This window comes from Nannospalax galili, unplaced genomic scaffold (assembly GCF_000622305.1).
Source record: "Nannospalax galili isolate Female #2095 unplaced genomic scaffold, S.galili_v1.0 scaffold886, whole genome shotgun sequence".
Taxonomy (NCBI): Eukaryota; Metazoa; Chordata; class Mammalia; order Rodentia; family Spalacidae; genus Nannospalax; species Nannospalax galili.
In genome coordinates, this window is record NW_008355971.1 from 104529 (window position 1) to 112028 (window position 7500).

At 45.0% G+C, this 7500-nt stretch overlaps 1 protein-coding gene across 1 annotated transcript in view; it reads left to right on the forward strand.

Annotated features, from left to right (window-relative positions):
- The first annotated feature begins 4540 nt into the window (after positions 1-4540).
- Positions 4541-7500, forward strand: part of Znf567 (zinc finger protein 567) — a 12518-nt gene continuing 9558 nt past the window's right edge. The window contains exon 1 of the mRNA XM_017803394.2: positions 4541-4573. The gene's annotated coding sequence lies outside the window, so the exon portion shown is untranslated. The remainder of the gene's footprint in view (positions 4574-7500) is intronic.

Here is a 7500-nt window from a genome sequence, read left to right on the forward strand (position 1 = left end):
ACAATTTTAAAAATTTTATTTTTCTTTTATGTGTATGTGTGTATTGCCTGCATGTAGGTCAGTGCACCCGTGTCGTGCAATGCCGGTGGAGGTCAGAAGAGGCTGTCGGATCCCCTGGGACTGGAGTTACAGACAGTCGTTTGGCTGCCATGTGGGTGCTGGGATTCAAACCCAGGTCTTCTGCGAGAACAGCCAGTGTTCTTAACCGCTGAGCCGTCTCCCCAGCCCCTATCTAAAAATTTTTTAATGAAAAAATGAATTATTGGGTTGATGAAGGTGCTTGCTGCCAAGCCTGACAACCCAGGAGTTCCATTCCCAGATCCCATATGGTAAAAGGAGAAAACTGATTCCCACAAGTAGTCTTCTGGCCTCCTGATGCCGTGTGGCATGGTACCACAATAAATGTAAAAAAAAAAAAAGGGGGGCGGGGAGCTGGAGAGATGGCTCAGCGGTTAAGAGCACTGACAGCTGTTGCAGAGGACCTGGGTTCAATTCCCAGCACCCACATGGCAGCTATGAACTGTCCTTAACTCCAGTTCCAGGGGGATCTGAAGTTCTTCTGACTTCCACAGCATTGCATGACATGGGTGCACTCACGTGGGACATGCAGGCAATACACTCATACACATAAAATAAATAATATTTTTTTAATGTAAAAAAAAATTGGGGACTTGAGAGATGGCTCAGCAGTTAAGAGCACTGCTTGCTCTAGAAGAGGACAAAGAATTGGTTCCCAGCTCCTACATGACAACTAACAACTGTCTGTAACTCCAGTTCCAGGCATGGTGGCCCACACCTTTAGTGCCAGGACTAAGGAGGGAGAAACAGGCAGATATCTGTGAGATCAAGGCCATCCTGGTCTGCAAATCAAGTTCCAGGCCAGTTGCTGCTAGAGAGAGACCCTGTTTCACCAAACAAACAAATTGTATCAGGTATGGTAGCACATACCTTTAATCTGAGCATTTAGGAGGCACAGGCAGGCAGAGCTTTACTTAGCTAGTTCGAGGTTAGCCAGAGCTACATAGTGAGACCAGAGACCAGACCCGATGGTTTTAAAAAAGTAAAAGAGATGCAGGACACGGTGCACTCACATACATGCAGGCAATTCACTCATACACATTAAAAATAATAAAATATTTTTTAAAAAGTAAAAGAGAAAGCAAATTGATAGGTAACATATTTGTGTCAATTGCAAATCTAGTTGCAAATATATAAAAAAAATTTAGAGCAGTTTCCCAGAAATCTTGAAATGTTTTCAACTTCTACTATAAAATTGAAAGTCAGTGCTATATATTTTTACTGTTTTCAGGACTGTGCTTAGTCAATATGTTAAAATACATAACATTATTTTCCAATAAACACATGTGCACCCACACATGAATGTGAGTGCACATGTACACATACACATGAAAAAGACTGAATTTTCTAAGGGCCAAGGGACTAAACCATTGCCAGTTCCAGAAATTAGCAGTGTTGATGGCAGCATCAGTTACTTTTCAGAAATAGAGCCAAATTTAAAAGATTTCATTATTTATGACTACCAAGTTGTTTGTGATATCAAAAACAAAATTGGAGTGCCAAGTGTGGTAATGCATGCCTTTTTCCCAGTACTTGGCGAGCAGAGGCAGGTGCATCCCTGTGGGATTGAAGCCAGCCTGATCTACATAGTAAGTTACAGGCCATTGGAGGTTACAAGATGTTTTTTAAGCGGGGAAGGGTTGCTGGAGAAATGGCTCAGAGGTTCAGAGCAGTGGCTGCTCTGGCACAGATTTTGGGTTTAGTTCCCAGCACCCACATTGTGGCTAACAAGCACCTGTAACTCCAGTTCCATGGGATGTGGTGCCCTTTTCTGGCTTCCACAGGCATTACACACACATGATGCACTTACATACATGCAGGTAAAACACTCATAAAAAATAATTTCTATTAAAAACCACAAAATTAGGCCAGACATGGTGGCACATGGCCTTTACTCCCAACACTCAGGAGGCAGAGGCAGGAAGATCTCTGTGAGTTCAAGGCCAACCTGGTCAACATAGCGAGTTCCAGGTCATCTGGAGCTATAGGGAGACCCTGTGTCAAAACGATAAAAAACAAAACAAAACAAAAAACCCCCACAAAGCTGGAGCCCGAATTTGACAGTGAAAACTTGCCTTACAGACTGATCATTCCTAGTGAATTTAATGGCTCAGTTAAATGAGTTAGATGTGCCTTTAAGGTGAAAACCAACATCAATAGTTCAAGTAAAACTAAAATTATGGCAACTTATACACGTGTGCAGAGGTCTGAGGATGAAGTCAGCATCTTTCTGGTTAACTATCCCATTTTCTTACTGAGGCAAGGTTTCTTGCTGAACCTGAATGAAGCTCACTGATTTGGCTGGTTAGCCAGCTTGTTCCAGGGATCCTGTCTCACCTCACAAGAGGCAAGTTTACAGTCAGGCTATAATGGCAATCTGGCTTTTATGTGGGTTCTGGGAACTCAAACTCTAGTCCTCACAGTTGTGCAGTAAGTGCTTTATCCACCTAGCCATCTCTCCAGCTCCTAATTTGTTATATATTGATACATACTTAAGATGCTGACCTGTCAGGTGGCTTTCTCTAAATGATCTTTTTTATTTAATATTTTATTTTTATTTTATGTGTATGAGTGTATTGCCTGCATGTATGTGAGTGCACCCGTGTCGTGCAATGTCGCGGAGGTCAGAAGAGGGTTTCGGATTCCCCTGGAACTGGAGTTAAGGACAGTTCGTAGCCGCCATGTGGGTGCTGGGAATTGAACCCAGGTCCTCTGCAAGAGCAGTCAGTGCTCTTAACTGCTGAGCCATCTCTCCAGCCCCCCCACCCCAAGCAGCTCTTCAAGCTGCTCTCACCCAAGTACATGGTAATCTCAGAAAAGGAAGAGGTCAAGAGCAAAAGCTGGCTGTTGTGTAATTTTCCTAAGGAGACTTCAATAAATGGGCACCAGTGACAGACCAGAGAAATTATTCCACCAAACTCTAGGTTGGCGAACCAATTCATGTGAGAGCATACGCAAGTTAAGGGCGCTACACCAGCAATTGCTGACTGCTTGCATCCTCATGCACCCCACTCCCTTCCATGAGGGAATGTCAGTAAGCCCAGTACTGTTCTAATGTCATGCCTGGAGGACAAAGTTTAAGAACATGCTAAACCTTGGGGGGCTTTATTTCAAACATCTCACGGTATTCCATAATCGACTGCTCCAAGCACATCACAAAAACAAAAAGAGAACCAAACAGACAAAACTAACAAAACTGCTCTTGCCCTGTTTTCAGTTTTTTTCAATTACATTTGCCTTGCCTCTGGGCTCTTTTTCCAAGAACTCCAAGAAGGAACAGCAATTGGAATGGTAAGGACCAGACCTTTCTTAGAACCTGAACTAGCTTAGTTTGAAGCCACTCATGCTCCAGCACAAAAAGCACTCACTCTCCACACACACTCAGGTGTACGTGAAAGAGGGTGCTGCTAATACTAACACCTCTTAGTATCCAAGGGAAAGGCCAAGGTCAAGATACCCTGACCTGGAAACTCTAAATCCACCGCACTCTCCTGGGCTTTGGTATGGTGTTGCTCTGAAACACAGAAGTACCTCAGAGAGTTCCTTAGGGAGATCCTTTGAGGCAGCAATCCTATGCATAGTATTGCCTCATTATATCTTGCTAGGATTCTGCCTAAGGACCACTCCAACTCTAAAACCATGTTGTGCTTTGCTGTTTGCAACCCGTATTCTACAACCCAAATATCAGACTCTTGATGATCATCTCTCTGCAGCTGGAGTCCATATGGTTACAAAGCTGGAGGAAAAAGGAAGCATCCGGGAACTCAGGCACGGATTCCAAAACAACCACTGAACATAAAACTGCCACCCAGACACGCACTCAGTCCGCTGATCCTGTCTCTGATAAGCACCAGGCAGATCTGGAGGCCGGGGTTCCCTGAGGAAGATGAAGAGAACCACGATTCATTGCAAGTCAACACAAGCATCCTTTAATGTCTTCAAAGGCACACTGCATATTCCCTGGGAGTCTTCCAGCATACCCCTTTGTCCCCAAACAACCTAGAACTGCAGAAATGAAGGTTTGCCCCTGACACAGTATCAAAGATAAAGCAGCAGTTATGCAGTGTATGACTTCAAATCCCCCGTCGTCACACACCCCACATCACAGGTAATCACAGTCACCCAAAAGATCCTGCATCAAAGTAGGTACACACGATCACCATTTCACACACATACACAGACACGCCCCGCAGGTACCTAGGGTCACCATCACACATACACTCACGCACGCACGCACGCGCCCCCCCCCCCCCACCCCCCACCCGGGAAGGCGCGTGCGCACAGACTTGTCACCAAAGCCAGCCAGCCCCTGAATCTGCCATCAAAGTGGGGACGTGGCCCGGTGGTCTCTGGGAAATGTAGTTCAAGGGTGGAAAGACCCGGCTGTAGAGAAAAGACCGGCCCACCAGCCGCTCGGAGGAACGCTCCTCGGAGACCCCTGGGAGAGCGGGTCGCAGGGACTGCGCAGGCGCGGGCCGCTACTTAGCGGCGGCAGGTGAGACCGTGTGTGCTACGTGAGCGCGCGGGGGCGGGTGACGGTGCGACCTTCCGGGATGCGGAGGAGGAGCTGCGAGCTGGGGGTGGGAATCGAGGAAGGCCGGGTGGGGAGCGGCGCCAGGCCTCGGAGAAGGCCCGGAGCCGGGTCGGTCCGGAGCGCAGCCGGGTGGCTTTGTGCGCCCGTTATGGGCGGGTGGGGGTGGGCACCGTGTTAGACCCATTATTAAAGTGATGAGGATCTGCGAGTTCCAGCGGGAGACGATTGTATTTGAGACTAGGGCTTTGGAGAGTAGACGACATTTCCGGCGAATTCTTGTTACTCTCTTGAGAATGCTACAGCTCTGGGATTGCACCTGACTTGGGGAAACCTATGCGATGGTGACTGAGTGGTGACATCATTCTGCCTGATTTTTGAAGGGTTTGTGTTCACTGTGATGACTGAATGTGGCCCATGGTGGGTCCCAAGCGGAGTGCTGACTTTGTTTAAAATTTCTGGGTGTGCCGGGCGTGGTGGCGCATGTCTTTAATCCCAGCACTCTGGAGGCAGAGGCAGGCGGATCTTTGTGAGTTCAAGGCCAGCTGGGGCTACAGGGAGACCCTGTCTCAAAAAGATCAAAAAAATATTTCTGGATGTTTGCCATTTTATGTGCCTGCAGAATTTGACTTACAGATATAAGTAGATTTTTCTTTTAATAAAGAGAAAATAAAAGAGAGTTGCACTGTGTATTAAGAAGCCTCGTATTGACAGATGGCTAATTTGTTGACGTGGAACACCTTTGAGAAAACAAACTTTTTAAAAGAACCACAAAAAAGGACGGAGTACATAGGACAGTGGTAAAGCACATGCCTAAAGTTTGTAAGGCCGCTATTCGATGTAACACTTTGGAAAAACAAAACAAAAACTCTTTAAGAATAGAAAAAAAAAAAACCCAACTTTCTTCCTCCTGTATGAATTCGTGGAGAAACTGCAGCAATTTCTTCAGGCATTCTTAAGATACTAAAGAATCTGTTAAGGATTTAAAACACAAGGTCAGTCCCATAATAGTGAGTTGATATATTTGTTTTGAGAACACTATGTAGCCCTGTCTGGCCTGGAACTTGCTATGTAGACCAGGCTGGCCTTGAACTCACAGAGATCCAGCCAGCTGCGTTTGCCTCCTAAGTGCTGAGACAACAGGTGTGTCTACCACACCCAGTTCATAATAGTTTTTTAACTAATCAAACTTAAAACTCTTTTTAATGTTTTAATTATTTTTATTTTATGTGTATGAGTGTTTTGCCTGCATGTATGTAAGTTCACCTGTTTCATGCAGTGCACAGAGAAACCAGAAGAGGGCACTGAATCCCTGGAACTGGAGTTACAGACTGCTAGCATGTATGTAAATTATGTATGCATGTATGTAAGTTAGCATGTATATAAGTTCTGTGTCATGCAGTGCACACAGAAACCAGAAGAGGGCATTAGATCCCCTGAAACTGGAGTTACAAACTGTTAGCTGCCACCAAACCTGGGTTCTCTGCAAGAGCAGCTAGTGCTCTTAACCACTGAGCCCTCTCTCCAGCCCCTTGAAACTTTTTTAAAAGCAAAAACCTCCTGTTGGAATCCTGCAGTGTGAAAGAATACATACATGATTTATATCCCCCTTTTCTCTCTAATTCTCCAACCTCTGTTTTGTCTCCTCTTCTACAGGTGAGTAGTTTCCAGCTGAAATGGATTGGAAGCTGGGAGAGAATTGAAAAGTTAAAGGCTAGACCAGGTCAGCAGAACTGGTAGCTCTGTAATGTAGTGTAAGTCTTCTGAGAGAAGCTGACTCTGGACCCTTCTCATGGGTACAGCCCTTTCTCCAGCTGCTGCCTCAGTGTGTGCTCTGGATATGCAGTGGCCCACTTGTTAGGATGGATCTTGTTTGTCCAGTCGGTTCTCTTGCATAAGATCCAAGGCAACCCAAGCAAATGGCACCCTTGGGGTCCTTATCTAGTGCTAAGGTAAGAATTACCTCCCTCTAACTACTTTTCCCTCCCAAATCCTGGAGATACACATTCTTGCTGAGAATTCTCAATACTGTAGTTCTTAGTGGCATCAGGGTGTAAGAGGTCCCTTGCTTATGAGAGAGAAGCATTTTTCTTCCCCCAGGAAAACAATCTAAAAAAGTAATTTATGCACAAATTACTGTGCTGTTAAAAGAGGCTGTTCGATCAGGAGGTCAAGGTCATCCTTGGCTTCATAGTAAGTTTGAGGCTAGTTTGGGCTACATGAAACATTGTGTAAAAAGTAAAGACAGCAGGGTGTACAGGTGTGTGCCTTCAATCTCAGCACTCAGAAGGTAGAGGCAGGCTCATCTCTTATGAGTTCAAAGCCAGCCTGGTGTATATAGCAAATTCCAGGCCACCCAGGGTAACACAGTGAGATCTTGCCTCAAAAACAAAGACCTATGGCCAATCTAGAAGATAAAAATTACCTAATAAAAAATGTAATGAATTATAAAAGCACATTTACAGACAAAAACCTAAAGTTGTTTTTAAACTTAGGAAGCTTAGCCTGAGGCCAGGCATGATGGTCTATGCCTTTAATCCCAGCACTCAGGAAGCAAAGGCAGGTAGATCTCTATGAGTTTGAGGCCAGCCTACTCTACGTAACAAGTCCTGGGGGCCAGCCAGAGTCACATGATGATACTTTGTCTCAAAAAACAAAAAACAAACAAACAAACAAACAAAAAAAAAACAAAAAAAGAAGCTTGCTCCATAATAAGAAAACTAAAAACTACAACCACAATTTATACCATCAGATGGGCCAGCATCCAGAAGTGAGTAGTGCTCCTCAGGATGTGGGTGACAGGTATTTTCATATATCGTTATAAATGGGTTGGCCTTAGTGGGAGCATGGACGTATTTGATAGCTGTAGATTGTTTAGGAGAGAAAAGATG